At 31.6% G+C, this 17,552-nt stretch overlaps 1 protein-coding gene across 6 annotated transcripts in view; it reads right to left on the bottom strand.

The window, feature by feature from the left end:
* Positions 1-17,270, bottom strand: part of LOC119635153 (polypyrimidine tract-binding protein 2) — a 246,453-nt gene extending 229,183 nt beyond the window's left edge. For 3 of the 6 annotated variants that reach the window (XM_038029765.1, XM_038029761.1, XM_038029766.1), the window contains exon 1: positions 4,163-4,699. The gene's annotated coding sequence lies outside the window, so the exon portion shown is untranslated. Of the gene's footprint in view, positions 1-4,162; positions 4,700-15,570; positions 15,963-17,133 lie in introns of those variants that run through there. The other 3 variants (XM_038029762.1, XM_038029763.1, XM_038029764.1) reach the window with 3 other exon arrangements.
* Between the last annotated feature and the right edge of the window lie 282 nt (positions 17,271-17,552).

Raw genomic sequence — 17,552 nt, 5'->3', positions numbered from 1 at the left:
GAAAGATATTATTCGACAAAACCTCAGCTCAGCTTTCGAAAATTCGGAGTTCTGATTAGATTCCATTTCAAGGACCTCTGTAAAAAGTATTCATCAAAAGACCAAAAAAAAAGGAAATATGTTAGAGATGGCTGCATCACTACAATCGAAAGGAATTCAAAATGTATCTCAGTCAAATACTGATTGTATCAGAATAATAAAACTGATCCATACTGCTCATTGAGATGTTCACAGCGAGAAGGTGATTATTATAGAATATGTACACATGTTTACCACAAAAACTGCATTCGAGAAAAATATATAAAGATTTTCTTAATTAAAAGTCCAGTCCCAATCCGAACTTTTCTTATACTGAACTTTTGTGCAGCTTTAAGATATGATAATATCTCTCAAGCATTGCAACTCACTATTTGTCGATCTTAACGCCGATGTTTTTTTTCTCAGCGTGGTCAGATTGTTAATAAATATTAATCAGAGTAAATCTGTAGCCTGGCCGGTACAAAGCTAACTTTTGCCAGGAACACTGGACTTAAAATGCCATAAGATTTTTACCAACGAAACAGTTTCTCTTTTGCATCATAAAAATTGCAATCGTTTCGATATCAACTTTAAGGCTATATGAGCGCTCAACTCAGTTCCTGACTATCAACACAACTATCGTCGTGGAGAGTAGCAGCAGCAGCAAGACAAAGTTTTCCATAAACTTTGAATGTATTCATATGTATTCATATGTTTATGTGAGTACGTGATGTTCGTGCGCTTGTATATTTAAAATCGCGTGGGATATCAATATACATAAGTATGCAAATATTCGCAAGAATTAAAGCACATACACGCACGCACGCATGCACACACATACACACACACATACCCATCAACATAAATATAACGCCACTTTTCTACTTTAAATTAAAACACATACATAAATAAAGAGACACAAAACATAAATAACTAACGTTTCAATCGTAGAATATAAAATGAAAATGAAAATGAAAATAAAAAGCCGGCTGATCCATCATATTATGCCACAATTTACGGAAACCGAAAGCAATTGTATAATTGTTGGGGTTTATACATTTGTACAACTGCTGCTGCTGCTGCTGTGAAAAACAAAAAGTTCTTAAAAGTTTAACTTAACGCCGCGCTCGCTAAACAATTTTTCGTTGCGTGAGGGACCGAGGGGGAGGTGGACAGGGAGGGGGAGTTTTCAGTTATGATTTTTTCACGATTCTGCATTTTGCTTTCATATTAACTATGATTGAATGGTACACACATGCTCAAGTATTATAATTCAGTCGGGAGACGTCGTTCTTGAAACATCAGCTATTTGCCTTTTTCTAGTTTTTAAACTTCATACAACCAGATGAACCGTAAACGAGTTATGTTTAGTTCGACAGAGAGTTTGTCAGATACAATTTACACTGCTGCGAATAATAAGTGCTAGTAGACATCATTCTTCAACTACTTTTAAACCAGCAGCGTTATTGCCTACAGTTTATCGATTGTATATACATTTGATGGCAGCACAGAAGAAGTTGGTAGTCCATTTGCTAAGGCAAATATTCTGCGCACAATATTCAGCTCGAATATCTGTTAAAAAGATGATTTAAAATGAATTATTAATCCTGCATTAGATTCTTTTTCTTTCTTCTTCTCCTCCCCCAGATTTCTTTCTTGCAAATCATAAACATGGCAATGAATATATTCCAAGCTATAATAAGAGCAGTGTTAACCGTTCCATATTTCAAGCTCGCATACAATTATATATTATTTTAAAAATAGGTCTCCAATTAGCTTCCACTCAGCAGCATTTCTGCTTACAGTTTGCTTATGATTTGTGTATTTCTTGATAAATAACTTTCCTCTTTCCTTTTTTGCGGCAATTGTTTCCCAGTCCGCAAAACACCTATTGAAAATACTTTCAAATGCTTCAATGCTCCTCACCTATCCATCACTACGCACCTTTTCTTACAACTTTTCCATGAACTGTAAATGTATATATCTTCTAAAATAAAATTATACCCCCAAGATGTTTGTTATCTGCTCATCGGCCATCAACTCGGCAGCATCCTTGCGTACAATTTATTCTTCTTCTATTTTAGACCTTGTAGTCAAATAGGCTTGCTTGCCTGCAGGCAGGTGTACTCGCATATACTTTTTTCAATTCTAGAAAATTTGAATAATTTTCCCGCGATTTTGTTTTTGTATTTTTGGTAACTTCTTGTTATCGCCCTAAGCCATCTCTTTTACATGGATATTCGGCAGACTGTATTGGTTTAGTCCACTAGAAAATGAAGTAAAACGCAGCTAAGAAATAACTTAATCTACGCTCTATTCTACTATAGCAAATATTTCGTACACCGCCATGAAACACTTTAGTGTAATCCATTTCGAATAACTTTCAATTTTTTAATCGCATACTACTACGTATAACTTGTGTATTAAATATATATATATATATATATATATATATGTAAAGAGTGCAATAAGGTCGACTTGGTCAACTCGATATAGTGTATTATTATTTTTTTATTTTTTTTTTTTCATTTATATAACTATGCAAATATTATACTACCTGCACGTGTAGACCGGAATTCACACGAATTTTCACACGATACTCATTATTTTCTTTATTATAACATGGAAGGTGAATTTTTTCTATTTCATTTATATTTAGCTAATATTTTATGTCAAACATTCCAAAGCCAATATTTGAAAAAATGCCAAAAAGTTAGAAAATTCCAAACAATGAAGCATTTATTCGCTATGAATATTACTCACGAACGGCAGCATCTCATAAACGGTGCTTACATTAATGCTGCTGTTGGAAACTAATTCGTTCTGAAACGAGCCGGAACAATTACAAATAGCGGAGAACAACAAATTCTATTTGAGAAAACAGAAGAAAACAGATTTTGTAGAAAATTTTATGATAGCATTGAGCAAATTGTCTACTAAATGCAATCTTGTTATGTTAAATAACTAACGAAAATGTCTCGATTATTAGTTTTTCATCGACATTATGCCAGGGACTCAGAAACTAAAAAGTAGCGATTTCGACACTTAGTTCAATGGCTGGTAAAAGGTCCAGATAAGCAAAACATACCAAAACTACCAGAGGCGTTACAAATATTAAAAAGAAGTTAGCAAGAATGTCTCGATCTTTAAGCTTTTAAAAAACATACCGCAATGATCGACCGAAAGTAAGAATTTCATCTACAAGAACTTGTTTATACATAAGATGTGGAACTAATCAATTGCATGTTCAATTGCAGCGAGATACAATGAGAAATTATCATAAAAGATTTCATTAATCAGTTGTTGCTTATCGATGCTTAATATGAAACACCTTCAGTTTTTGTGAACTTTTCCTGGGCAACTTTCGATCAAATGTTGAAAGAGTAGAAAACAAATTTTTTCGCTAACACACTTATCGTGAAAGATGATGACCAAAGGAAGAAGAAGAATGATTCGATGCTCAAGTGATTTTTATTCTGATGCCCGCCTACTACTGACACTTTTGACAAACTTTTTGCAGACATATGTTCTTCGCATATGAATATGAAACGTGGAGAGAAATAGATGAAGCAACTGAACAGGATACATGGTAAGGAAAACGATGTGTGTATATGGAACTTTCAAGACCGAATACAAAATTTGCTATAAACAAGTGGACCCCATCATCTTTCATAAATTATCGGTTAGCTTCTTAGTTAGCAAAATGTTCTGCGTTTTTAAGCTGCAGGTGCGCTCCTTAGCAATCCTTGAATTCGGAGAAGTAAATGAAGCGGTTGCAGTGTAGCTACGCCGACAACAATTTCGCAATAGACAATGAGAAGTTTTTGATCACATTCTGGAAATGTGTGCCCAGTACACATTACTGAAAACATCGATATCAATAAAACGATCTGCAGTTTTTTTCAGCCACGCCATACGAACCTAATACTGTGTGAGAAAGGAGGAGTAGGGAGGAAATGGGATTGGGTTCGATTACACTAATATCTTTTCTTAATATTCTTAATACTGTTTCATCAACACGTTTAGTTAATTTTCTAATAATCTTTTTTAAGAGATCTAAATAAAATATTTGTTAAAAAGTTTTTATTGAACTCTACATTACTATTATTATTATTAATATTTTAATAATTTGAACATTACTCACCCGACTAATTAATAGAACAGCACATTTGTTATGGCTCCACAATCACAGCTCAAACGTTGAAAAAAAAAAATAGATTGTCGAGTGTTTTTTTTTCTTTTTTTTTTTTTTTTTTCTTTTTGCTTTTTGATGAGACTAGAATTTTCACGTCGTTACTTTGCTGATATCGTATTCAAGTGTTTTCATTACAATATTGAAATGCATTTACACACTTATGTATAAATGAGTTCAACAATTGTTTCTTATTTTACCGATAACAACAAAACGAACGAGAAACATAAAAAAAATAATAAACGAATGCCTTGCCGACGACGATGGCAGACGGTATGAAAGAATGAATATCGGTAACACGTGAAACGTGACACAAATTGTGTGTATTTAAAGGCAATAACAACACCATATTATAACCGATTAGTTAGAACTTATAAGAAATAGAATCTCGCTGCCAAGCAGAAGTAGTTTAGAGAAAAAGATTGTTTTTCTTATTGGGAATTTTGCTTGCAATAAAGTTTTGCCTTTTTTGTTTTATTACATTTTTTTGTTTTTTGTTTTGTTTTTTGTTTTGTTTTGTTTTGTTTTTTTGTTTTTTTTTTTTTTAAAAAATATTCTCAATTAAAGTTTTTCTTTTTTCTAGTTTGGTCTAGTTTGGGGGTCTTTACTTAAGAACACATTTTTATGCGCTGTTGTTTGCGAACCTCTGGCCTGGAAAAATTCCAAAAAAAAGAGAAAAACACATTTTCCATGTAATAAATAATTTTTAGCATTGGTTTTGGAATTGAAATGAAAATTCAAAAAGAGACAGACAGAAAGAGAGAGAGAGTGAGAGAGAGGGGGTAGAGATAATTATTATCATGACCAAGAGAACAGAGAGAGACAGAGAGAGAGAGAGAGAGAGAGAGAGAGAGTAATAGAATAATAGAGCAATAGAGAGAGAGAGACAGAGAGAGAGAGAGAGAGAGAGATAGAAATGGAAAGAGAGGCTGTACAGAAATGAAAACGCTCTAACGTAGAGCAAATATTAAAAGGAAATAGATTTAATAGCGTGGAAATAATCTCATAGTAAGCAGACGGCTATGAAAAGCCAGAAAATTTTGAAGAGAGGAAAGATTAATTATGAAAATTGTTAAAAATGATGATTGATTATCGATAATTAGATAAACGCAATTCATCCGTAATATCAAATAACGTAAGGATGTCAAAATGTGTACATTTGTGTGTTTGTGTTTATTTGTGAGTGATTTCATCCAGCGTATAAATAAATTGCACATTTTACATTAATTAATAAGAAAATTGCTTGCACGCAACGTATGGAAATGAAACAAACATAAGATCTCAGAGTGAAAGTTTCACATAGAAATAGATACAGAGAGAGAGAGAGAGAAAGACAGAAATAGCGAGAGAGTAAATAGTAGAGAGTAAAGTAATCAAGGAAACAGAAACCGCCGAGTACTTATTATGTAGGTGTTTATTTATACGAATGCACACATGTAGAGACCATATAGTCTACAAAATTTAGTTGTTTTCGTTTGATTTTAAGAACATTTCGAAAATATTGCAAACAATTTATAAGAATTTTCATTTATTTTTTATTTCTTTTTTCTTCTTCTTTTTCAACATAATGGTCTATTTAAGTCACTAATTAAATATATATATAATGTGTGCGACATATAGTTCAGAGAGAAAAAAAAAAGAGAGACAGAAAAAGAAGAAGAAGATAGTGAGAGAGAGAGAGAGAGAGAAAGAGAAGGAACAGCATGTGTTTACAGAATTAACAAAAATAATCACAAAACAACAAGCGCATAAAAAGAGGTGTGTATAGGAAAAATAAATATTAAAACATAAAAAGTAGAGAATAATTGTTTTTTTTTTTTTTTTTTTTGATCTTTTTACATTTTTTTGTTACTGTTAATTTGACAGAATGGGATAAAGTTTTGTTTTGTTTTTTTTTTTTTTTATATATAAAATTCTTCATACAGAAATACTTTTTTTTTTATTGATAACTGGAAGAAGTAAGAGGAATGAATGAGAATATTATATGCGAGAGAGAATAAAAAATTAAAATATATTTCTATATCTAAAAAAATTGATAGCCAAACCACTACTGGGTGCATCACGATCAACACGTATCCCCTTTGTTTTAGTGGGAATGTTGTACTCACATCTTAAAATTTTCATTGATAATTAATTACGAAACATATACACAAGCTTTTTATTTTAATTGACAAAATTAATCAGAATAAATAAATGCGCTACGGACTTTTTCTTCTTACTAATACCTGCACTACTGCTTTACCTATACTAATAGTACACTGCTCTCGTCGTCTGTTATAATAAATTGATTGTCTGCATCGGCGGTAAGTCTCATGTCTTATCTGTACAAACCGTCAAGTGTTCTATATTAAGCTTTTCAGAATTTTGTTCAGGTATATATGTTTAGATTAACGTGACAACAAATATAATATACAAAAACCAATAATTCATAAAGAGTACGGTAGAATTCTTACAAATTTTAACAGACGATCAAGTTACAACTTGTATAAAAGAATATTAAAAGCTACAACAATCTAAGATGAAGCATTTGCAACAAGTAATAGTAGTCTTTAACTTCACTCAAAGAAAATTTACATACATCACAACACATATCTCAAAGTAAGCACACACGAGGCAATCTTAATAAATAATATACTTGAAGACGTTTGCGGAAATAAGTGCAATCGCCTTTTGACCGACTTAAAAAACGAGTAGGTGGGACCCCGTAATTGTCCAAGTAATGAGAGGAGATGCAATCTATATCAGCTCGTCCCTCTAGACTTTGCGATAATTCTAAAAATCGTTGTTACCCATACGCAGTCCGTTTTTAAATAGATTGACATCCGAATGTTGAAAAGTGTTTCATATTTGACACTAATACGCGATACACTCAATTATAGAAAAGACCGTTCGCTATTAAGCAACGGAAAAGACACATTGCCTTCCACGAGACCAGATGTGTTCTTAATCATTGCACAAATGCTTTATTGGCAAGTTTTAATGCATCCGAAAACCTTTTCTTTCCGCTGAAGGCTGCTGTTCATTGTGCAACATTTCTAACTTTCAAAGAGTCCTGAGAAAATCATATGCTTCAGCTTCTCTCGTCGACTAGTTTCAAGAGTTCTATGGTAACACAATATAATGGCTTTGCCGGTAGGGACTGAGAGTTGTTCTGAGGAGTGTTATCTTAATCACAAGTGTAATCTAATTAAATCAAAAGCCAGTAATTGCAGAATCTATTTAATCCAAATGATGAAATGAAAGGCGAAAAAGAGATTCATTCTAAACTGCGCCATCAAAAAAAAGCTCAAATCATCTGTCCCGACGACGAGTAAGCATCAGATAGAAATTAAAAGTTTTTGAATATAATTAAAGTCATTTTATTAGTGAAAATGTAATAAAATTTACTTTGTATAGCCGAAATATAGTAGATACGGTATAACCATCTATTTCTTGTAATAGAAATAAAATCGCGTTCAACTTCCTTTTGCACATAGCATGTGAATTCGAAATTATATACAAATCGTGCGTAAAATGATTTCTGAAATTAGTATTTGGAACACGTCGTCCTCACCGATATCATTGCGATTTGCGCGCGCACACGCACACACATACACACACACACACATAGTTGGAAAAGCAGAACAACCGAATATCAAATAAAATAAAAACTAAGAATTGCCAGCGATAATAAAACATGCAAATTATAGCAAGAAAAATTTTCTAAAAGTTTTCCTATGCCCGACGAAATCCGAAAAATTGTGTTAAAATATATTACACAAAAGTTTTGTTTTTAATTTGAAAACAAAAAAAAAGAAAGAATAAATAAATAATAAACAAAAATCGCTCTAGTACACACACATAAACGCGATACAAATAATAATTAAAAGTGAAAAATGCTTTCTTGTCGTTCTACTCTATAAATAAATAAATAAATAAATAAATAGAGAATTTTCAGATTGATGATTTTATGATTTTCTTTTCTTTTTTTTTTTTTTTGCCTCCCCTTAATTTAATTTAATGATATTTTCAATTATAACGATCTTCTTCGTATAGCGCGCGCATCTATAAAAACTTCTAAGAAATAATAAACAGCAAAAAATTTTATATGTAAGCGCAATTGACTGCACACACGAAACCGACACCTGAGAATTTTAGTATTATAATATAATAACAGAAAACTATATGTAACTACTTGGTAGTTCCGGTTGTCCTACTGATTAAAGATTTCTCGATTCCCGAAATTTATGCCAAAATTCCAAAGCAAGTAACAACAAGAGTTCATCTTCGACGTAAGCTAAGCAAGTTGTTCGTCTTCTATCCATATCTCATATCTTCACACTATATGCCTATTCGATAATCATGTGAAGAGTCGGCCAAAAACAAGCTAATCGACCTAAGTATACTAGAAATACATGCTACGAACATATAAAAAGAACGGAAATCATTTATGAAAGAAAATGTCTCGTTTCCTTTTGTCTCGAAGGTAGAAAAAGGCCAGCAGCAATTTCAATAGAAGATTTTTGAGATGTCAACAAAACATGCCAGCAATGTAAAGAACTATAAATTATTTTAACGAAAAAAAAAAAAGGATACAATTCTTTCCTATCCGCCGCACATTCGTTTGCCTGTTTCTGCAAATAAAATCTTAACGATCCCTCACAGGCAGGCAGAGCTCAATAGTCGACGAAACGTTGAAAAAGCATCCATTCCTTTATTATCCTTGCCATATGACAAGTGACTGGTTCGAGACTGGTTACGCAACTAGTTGATCGCAAAGAAAAATTGCAAGCAAAGTTTTGTCGAACTGGTCAAGGTCAAGTAGAACACCGGCAATTTTAGTTTGCAGTTATTACTATGTATTCTCGAAATTTTAATAACGTAACGTCAAGAAGAAATTGAGGCTCGCTCACCAACGCTCCATCGCCGAGGTATCGCATTCTAAACTAAACGACTTTTTTTTTTTATTAAGCTTTTTAATACCGTCTGTCTGAACTGTTTATAACTTTTGCTGACGTTTGAAATCTTCAAGAAAATTTGACTATACAAGGATGACAAGATGTAAGGCGCAAGACTATTTTCACTACCAAAGTTTTGAAAAAACTGCATTGATTCGTTGGGAATTTTTTCTTTGCATAGAAGCCTGTTCAAAGCGTATTCCTTTTTGATGAAAGTAAATTAATCGTATCTGGTTAAGCTCTGACATTGGACTCAGAGAGATCAGATTAAAGTGCTGACGCCAAAGACCTATCTCTGTCGATTCGATTAGGGAGGGAAAACGTAAATATTGAACAATATTTCTGCGGCCAACGATTCCCGTAAAACAATTGGGATCATCACGGGCGTCGACATTTTTTAAAATTTTCTTTCCAATAAATAAAAATTTTCCTATATATAAATTTTGTCGAAACCTTGAAGAAGACGAGTGAAGAGCTCTCGATTGAGATTCGACATTTTATGCTTAAAACAAGCTTCCACATAAGCGAAATACAACAAACGCAACAAGCGTTTGGTGCTTACATGCCCATGAAAGAAGAGAAACTTGATGTTGAGAACTGTACTTTTCAAACCATTCAAACGAAAAATAATAATAAAAAAAAAAAAAAAAAAATTAAAAACACTTTATTAGTCTCTATGTAAATCGCACAAAACGCCCGTATACATACAAGTATGTGCGTATTTCAAGGCCTTTATACGCACATTTATGCTATTTATCATTCCGTTCATTTGCTTTATTTTACAACATTATTCTTAAAGCGTAGAAAAAGATCGGTCTAAGGTTAAGTCAAGAAAAGTGATAATTAGTGTCCGATGGTATAGTCCCCGTCCGACCATCTTTAGTTCTTTCTTTCATTTCTTTCAATGAATATATAATAGCAATTATTAAAATGAAACTTTTTATAAAAAGTAAATATAATTCTTCTCACATACACAATACATACGTACGTACGTGCGTATGTACTACTACGTCAAGGCGTTTGCATCTGCGCGCAATAAGCAAAAAAGAAAAGGCAATAGCGTTAAAAGCAGATTTAAAAAAAAAAAAAAAGTGATGAGCCAGACTTGGATGACCGATCAACATTGTAACAGAAAAAAGAAAAAAAAAACAAAAAAAAAAGGAAAAAGAAAAAAAGCCCGATAATGAGTGAGAGGAAAAACAACGAGAGCAGCACACGGTAAGCAATGAAAGATTTTATCGTCAACTGAACTTGACAAACACACATTCCACTACATAAATGTTTACACACGTATGTATGTATCGTTCGTATGAATCGCTGGCAATATTTTGTGTACAGTTTTGCAGACAAGCATAAAAACTCATTTCCGTTGTATTTCAAACGGGGAGCCCTCTGTGTGATTGATAGTAGTAGTTAATGGTAATTTTTTATGACGTTTCTTTTTATTTTTTTTCTTCTTTTCTCAATCTTTACATTCACACACATACACATACACACACACATACACACATGCATCGATCCCGCGATTAATATGGATAACTTATTCTCACACAAATGCACATTTATTTTTATGGTTACGAATGTGTGTTCAAGTGCTAAAAATTAATCCTAAATTTGTTGGCATGAATGAATGAATGAATGAATGAATGAAAAAGCGATTAAATAAAAAGTAAGTTATCTCTACTTTATGTTTAATCTTTATATATACTCGAGAAGTACACCTTCAAGAGTTTTTTTTTCTTTTTTTTTTAATAATACTTGACGCAACAATAATAAACAACCGATTAATGCCGATTTATTTATGCGATTAAATACATGTTATACGAATTTTATATCGATAACTGACTAACTGTGTTAAGTTTGTGGAAGTTTTCCTGTTTCCCTTACAATCTTCTTGGCAATTTTTTTCCCCCTATATAAATTTTAAATATCTTCGAACCAAGCGCTAACGATAGAAGTACGAACGTTGCGGTCAACTCAAGTCGAATATTTCATGCTTTAATTATAAGGATTGAAGAGGAGTATATGCATTTTGTCAAAGCATTTGCAATACCCAGAAAAAAGTTGCGGAGATCTTATAATATATATGCATTCTTGATCCGCATCATATTCTGAATCGATTTAAGCATGTCGCTGAAGCTATCGACTTAAAATTTGGCAGAAATATTAGAAATACTTCTATTCTGTGAGCGATGTAGTATTTGCAGAAAAAATGAAACAAATTGACCACGCCTACTTAATATTGTATTGTATTAGAATTGCATTTTTTTCAATACATTTCTAGCACGCAGAAACAAGCTTTAAAAACCTCATGAAGCATATATAAATTCTTGGCCAGCTTCAAATTTGGAATTCTACTAAGCGCGCCCGTCTACTTGCCTGCCCATCTGTGCGTATGGCATCTGCTGTACACATTGTCTATACTTTTAAAAATTTTTATTTGTCAAATGTGGATCTTCTGACAGCATTTCTTTTATTTTGGCTATAGTAAATCTTGATTGATGAAGAATGTCTATAGCTGATCGCAGTGCATCCGCGTAAAACTATCGTCAAAGGACGCATTTATTAAATAAAAAAGAAATAGGACACGTAGGTGTAGTAGTAGGTATTAGAAAATATGGAATATGAAATAGCAGACTCGTAAGATCGTATTTTTTAAAAAATTTCGTCTCTTTTTACTATTAATTTATATAAATAAAAATAAGTTCATGTTAAAGTCACGAGTTTTTTATTTAAATTTGCGCTTTCTTAATGGAAAATAACAAAAACCTTCGATTACTTTACGTGCTGTTGTACTCTTCCCCTAAAAAAAATTTTGAACATCATAGCACAAAAGCAGCAACAGATTGTAAAACAGGCAGCAAGCAGGCAGGCAGGCAGGCAGGCAACAAGGCGGAAAAAAAAGCCAAAGAAAACAAAAGCAAATAATACAAAATTACCTACACATTCATAATAACAAAAAAGAGTTAAGGCACATCATGATCATCAACTCTCAACAGAAATACAAAACACACACCGACGAAACTACTTCAATTCAATTTCAAGGTCAAACGTGTTAAAATTTTCAAACCGGCCATTCAACTGAATATATAAATGCGATGTTATGGTATATTTTGTCAATTCTTTATATTTCGAGTTTTTGTTTTTGTACGTTTTTTTTTTTTTTTTTTTTTCTTTTTTTTTTTTTCAAGTCTTCGCCTTTTAACTGAAGGATCTCTCCCTGCATATAAATGAATAGATAAAGAATTGCATACAACAGCAACAACAAAAAAAGTAAATCAACCAAGTGTGGTATCAAAAAACGATAGCAAAACGAGTAAACTTACAATAGAAAGATATAATAATCAAACGTATAAGTACAGAAGATAATAAGAGTTGCCAGATGGGTTCAATTTTGAAAAAAAAAAATAAACGAGTATATAAAAGATCAAGATTTAGGATAATAACAAGGGATGATCGTAACCGATAAAGTTCGGTTTTGTGCTTTAGCTGCACAAATTTTACTTAGGTCGCTAAAACTTGGCATTAATAAGCCGCTGCTTATGCGCAGATCAATAATATTAAGGGAGAAGAAATTTTTTCCTTAAAATCAAAATAAAGTTTGCGCAAATATATACGGGTATCGTAAAGAATTTCTTTCAGGTTTAGAGTTCTGTATTTGTTTTTATTACGCCTCATACATACATGTATCATGTTTGTTATCTTTCGTATATGTTGGGGAACACATGCAACTTTTTTTTTTTTTCATCAAAATTATTCAAAAATCAATCGCTTTTAATCGAAAAACTTTCTTTTTTGAATTATTCTTCTAAAAATATTCCTCGTAGTCCGTTTTTCTTATCCGAGAGCTTGTCTTTCCTTATTTCTTTGATATATCTCTTTTCAGATATTCGCTGCGTTGGCAACTCTATTGGAGGCCGAAAGTAAACAAACCGCAGATTGTTTTTTGCTTATGTTGTCACTGTCAAGAGGAGCTTCTTTCATTTCTTCGAAGTTTCATTATTTGCTGACTTAATACCGATTGAAGGATGGCTGACAAATGTTTTTTAGACAATATTGCTTTAACACCGCATGTGTGTATAAGTTAAAAACCAAGCCAAGTAAACGCAATTTGCTTCTGCTGTAGTTGAATTGTTTACTTCAAGTTCAGTCCCCATCACTGTCAACTATAAAATGTAACTCAACCAAGACCGGCTTTTGGATATGCAAGGCAAAAAGTACACATAATTTTTTTGCTTTAAAAAAAAAAAAACAAAATAAAAATTGAAAAAAAAAACAATTTTGTCTTGTTTCTATATCATCGTTCTTGGATTGCTGTAGTCATTACGTTTTATATTTATTGATGTTGCTGTTGTTGTCTCATTTTTCAAAGCCGAGTTCTCACTCCAACCATTTTTGGAAATTTAAAACGAAACAAAGACGAGACAAGAGATTTAAAGGCTTAAGTGCCAGCAGAGACAACAGCAACAAACACAAGAACAATGCATTCAACCATGAATAATGAGTTCAATCGTAATTTATTAAAAATGTTTAAAAAAAAAATATGATAAAAATTCCTGAACATTTTTATGGCGCGAAATCAAGTTTAAATTTAATGAAAATAAATTGCGTATTAATTCCAATTTAACTGAAGTATTAAAATAAATGCTTTTTTGTTAAAATGCACAAATAAAACTCGTTTCAGATTAATTTCTATCAATACCTAAATTAATTGTTTTAATTACTTATACGAAAGTTGAAGTGAGTTCAATGACTTGAGGACATCACGAGTGTGGTGCTGGCATGATTTCTAAAATATAGAACAGGTTTAGCCGAAGATTCATATCCACGTATAAACCTAAAGGATACAACAAACAAGACAAATCGCAGATGTTATTCCTTTCGCATTTTAAAATAGAAAACACAACCAAAACACAACGCAATTAACTAACTTTATTACTTCTATTCACTCATCTCACGAGTACACTATCGTGCCATAATGCCCATAATAATCAATATTTTGCAATCCCTTTATCAAAATTCTACTATTGGTGTTTTGAAGAAATAAATTATGTAAGAAAGAAATAATACAGTGACCTTCTTCTGTCATTGAAAGAAGAAGCAGTTGAATCTGTGTGGCGGTCAAGAACCTAATTCTCACTGAGTGTCGCCTTTTTTTCTTAATTTCAACAAATTTTTCGAATACTAGCTGTTTTTCTTAGAAAAGACATGCCTATTCTGTTGTCCGATGTACAAGTACAATTCATTCGGATTTTACAAGGAAAACGTATATTGCGCTTACCTTTTATTATAAAGTATTTTAAAAAGATATTTCCATTAATTATTTTCTTCAACAATGCTTTCTTTTTCATATATAATAGCCATGTACCCCCCGTATATATCCAAATAATCCTCCAGAATTTTCAAAATACACGTAAAAATGCATTTTAATTCATATTTTCGCTATACTTCTACTAATAAGACCCTCGTTCATTAAAGGAACTCAACTGAGCTTTCCAGATAATTAAAATTGAATAAAAATCTTGTAGAGAGTAGTTTTATTATGCACAACAACAATTTGTTGTTTTTTTTTCCAGCGCAAAGGCTCAAATTCCTTTTTTAGACAACTAGAAGTTTATAACCCTCTACGAAATCCTAGCGGGGAAAATTATGTTTCAATTGAATTTTATTACAGCGTAGAAAAAAATTAATTTTAATTAGAAACAAAATAATTTTAATGTTATAAATCTAAAGAATCTTCTAAAAATCAATGAGGAGATTTTCATTGGCAATACTTAGAAGTAACTATACATTCATCTCTTTCACACTTGAAACATAACTATGATAAGAGTTCTGAAGGGTTGTATATTATAGTAGTTAACATATGAAACAACAACATCTACATTCTAAAGGAAATAATTTCTTCTTAATATATTCATCACCTTTCAATATTTCTTTTTTATAACTTTTTTATAACTTCATTGAAAAAATAGGAAGAGATTTCATTTATGTTCCAACTATTAGAATAATTCCAGTTAAGTGGAATCAAAGCGTAAGATAAAAAAGTGATGAGAAATAAAAAAAGAAGAAACACAAGAATGGAAAAAAGAGGAAGAGAAAACCAAATGCGAAGGACTCTTCACAATCAATAGAATGAACAGGTCTAAAAATTGAGAGAAAATTCTTATGGCCTACTGAGAATGGCAGGAAATTTGAAAACAGGTAAGAATGCAGAATGAGCCAAACAAATTAAAGGAGAAAACAAAATGAAAGAAAAAAAAAAACAGAAGAAAAAGGAGAATAAAACACAAGAGTTAAAAAATATGAACATGCCGCTGAAAACTGAGAACATAAAATTTGATAATTGTTAAAGATGGGAAGTATTTAATGAAAAGGGAGAAAATTAAAAATTGGATTTAAAAAAATATGATTATTATTACTTACAGTTTTATATTTGTATTCCCAGTAAAAATGTTGAAAATAAAATATACGAGATACACGAGAGTTTTAACAAGGCAATAGCTCCTTCAGTTGCTTGTCACAAACTTCCTAGTAGGATCAAGTGCTGAGAGCACAAGGCAAATATAAAAAAAAAACCTTATAACACAGGATACGCGCAACGCGACGTTTAATTTTTTTTATATATTATTTGCAAGTCTTCACTGTTTTTGGTTCAAGGCACTTCAAATTTTGCGGAGATTTGTTTCTCTCGGCGTTCATGGGACGCTGTGTATTGAAGCACGCGTTTTATAAATATATATGTTAGGAGCAAGAAACAAAACACACTGTAATTTTCCTATTATTTCAAAAGTTTGTGCTTTAGATATTCCAGAAAACTATAGAAGGAAATAGAAAAAAAAGAAATATGGATAGATATGAACAGAAGAAAGGACTAAATCGCGAAAAGGTTAATTTAACAATGACTGGCGAACTTGAAAAGTTCTTTCATCTCATTCGATTCTCCTATTCATTTCTTTTCATTAGTGTGTATGCATGCAAGCGTTCTATCTTCTTCTAGTTAACTGTAAGGCTCCTTGTGTTCTTATTACTTCTGATTACTGTCAATAGTTCTTTTCTTTTTTTGAAATACATGTCGTTTTTTAAACACCAAAAAAAAAAAATCTTTTAGAAGCCCAAAACGAATACGTTTATAAGAAAATTTATGAACTCTTTATATGAAAATAGCGTTAACACTTGCGAGGACCATGAAAGAAGAAAACCCGAACAGAGATCGTAAATAAAATCAAGCTCGCACGCACGCACGCACGCACGCACACACACACACCTGAAACCATAAAATGAAGCACGAGGGAATATGAGTTTTTAAATTTTATCGTTATTGTTATTGTTGTTGCGCATTTTCGTTGCATATATGCAAAAACAAAAAGAAAAAACCGGCAAACCTCGTGTAATAAATAAATAATAAAAAAAAAACTCACAATTCTAAAGTTTTGTGTTGCCTTTTGTTGATTTTCTTCTATTTCTTGCTCACGTAAGAATCTCACAAAAATCATGTAAAATTACAATAAAATGGAGATAATTACACGTAACACAAAACGAATTACACAAAATACGCGAAAGAAACGAACAAACGAATTACTAAAAAACAAATAAACAAAAAAAAAATTTTCAACAAAGAAAAAAATTCAAATCAATTTTGAACGAATAAAAAAAAAACGACAAATTTTTCAAAACTGAATTGAAATGAATTAAATTTCAAAGCAATCTATTACGTTGCTATGGCATTTTTTTTTTTTTTTTTTTTTTTGAAGTATATCACACATCTGCAAAGTTCTTTCCTTATTCTTATTGTTGCATTAACTGCTTTCAGCAAGTTTCTTACACATATATTTCATATATAAAATGCCTGCAACAACACAAACATCAAGAAGAAGCAACAAATGGAATTTTTAGGTACCAGTAGCTTTCGTAGGAACGCGCAAACAAATAACGCTTCGTTTTATTTTTTTCTGTACTTATTTTGTTCTTTATCTATTTTGCACTTACTCTTACACAAAATTGCTTACATTTACGTATTTATTACTTTTTTTACGGCCAGTACAGCTTATTAACACGTTAAAAATTCTAAAACATATAACTTTTGTTTCTTTTCAAATTAAAAATCTTTTCATTTCTTAGCACTTGTTTATTTTTACTATATATATATGTATATATATATGTATATATTTATATGTATGGAAATAAATAAATAAAAAATCAAGTATTTACGCAGTACGCAGTTCACGCGACGATTAAAAACTGACAGTAGCTAAATAAAACTGTAAATTGGATAACAAATTTTGAGAAAGAAGCGGAAAATGAAATATAGAGAAAGAGCGACCGTGAGAGAGATTAAGGCAATAGTAAATGATAGAATGAGAGCGTGTGAGAACAAATAATCGATATGTAAAGATAAAACCGGAGAA

Source organism: Glossina fuscipes, unplaced genomic scaffold (assembly GCF_014805625.2).
Source record: "Glossina fuscipes isolate IAEA_lab_2018 unplaced genomic scaffold, Yale_Gfus_2 3, whole genome shotgun sequence".
NCBI classification, from domain to species: Eukaryota; Metazoa; Arthropoda; class Insecta; order Diptera; family Glossinidae; genus Glossina; species Glossina fuscipes.
The sequence above is the reverse complement of the archived record's forward strand: the minus strand, read 5'-3'. Positions and strand labels throughout refer to the sequence as shown.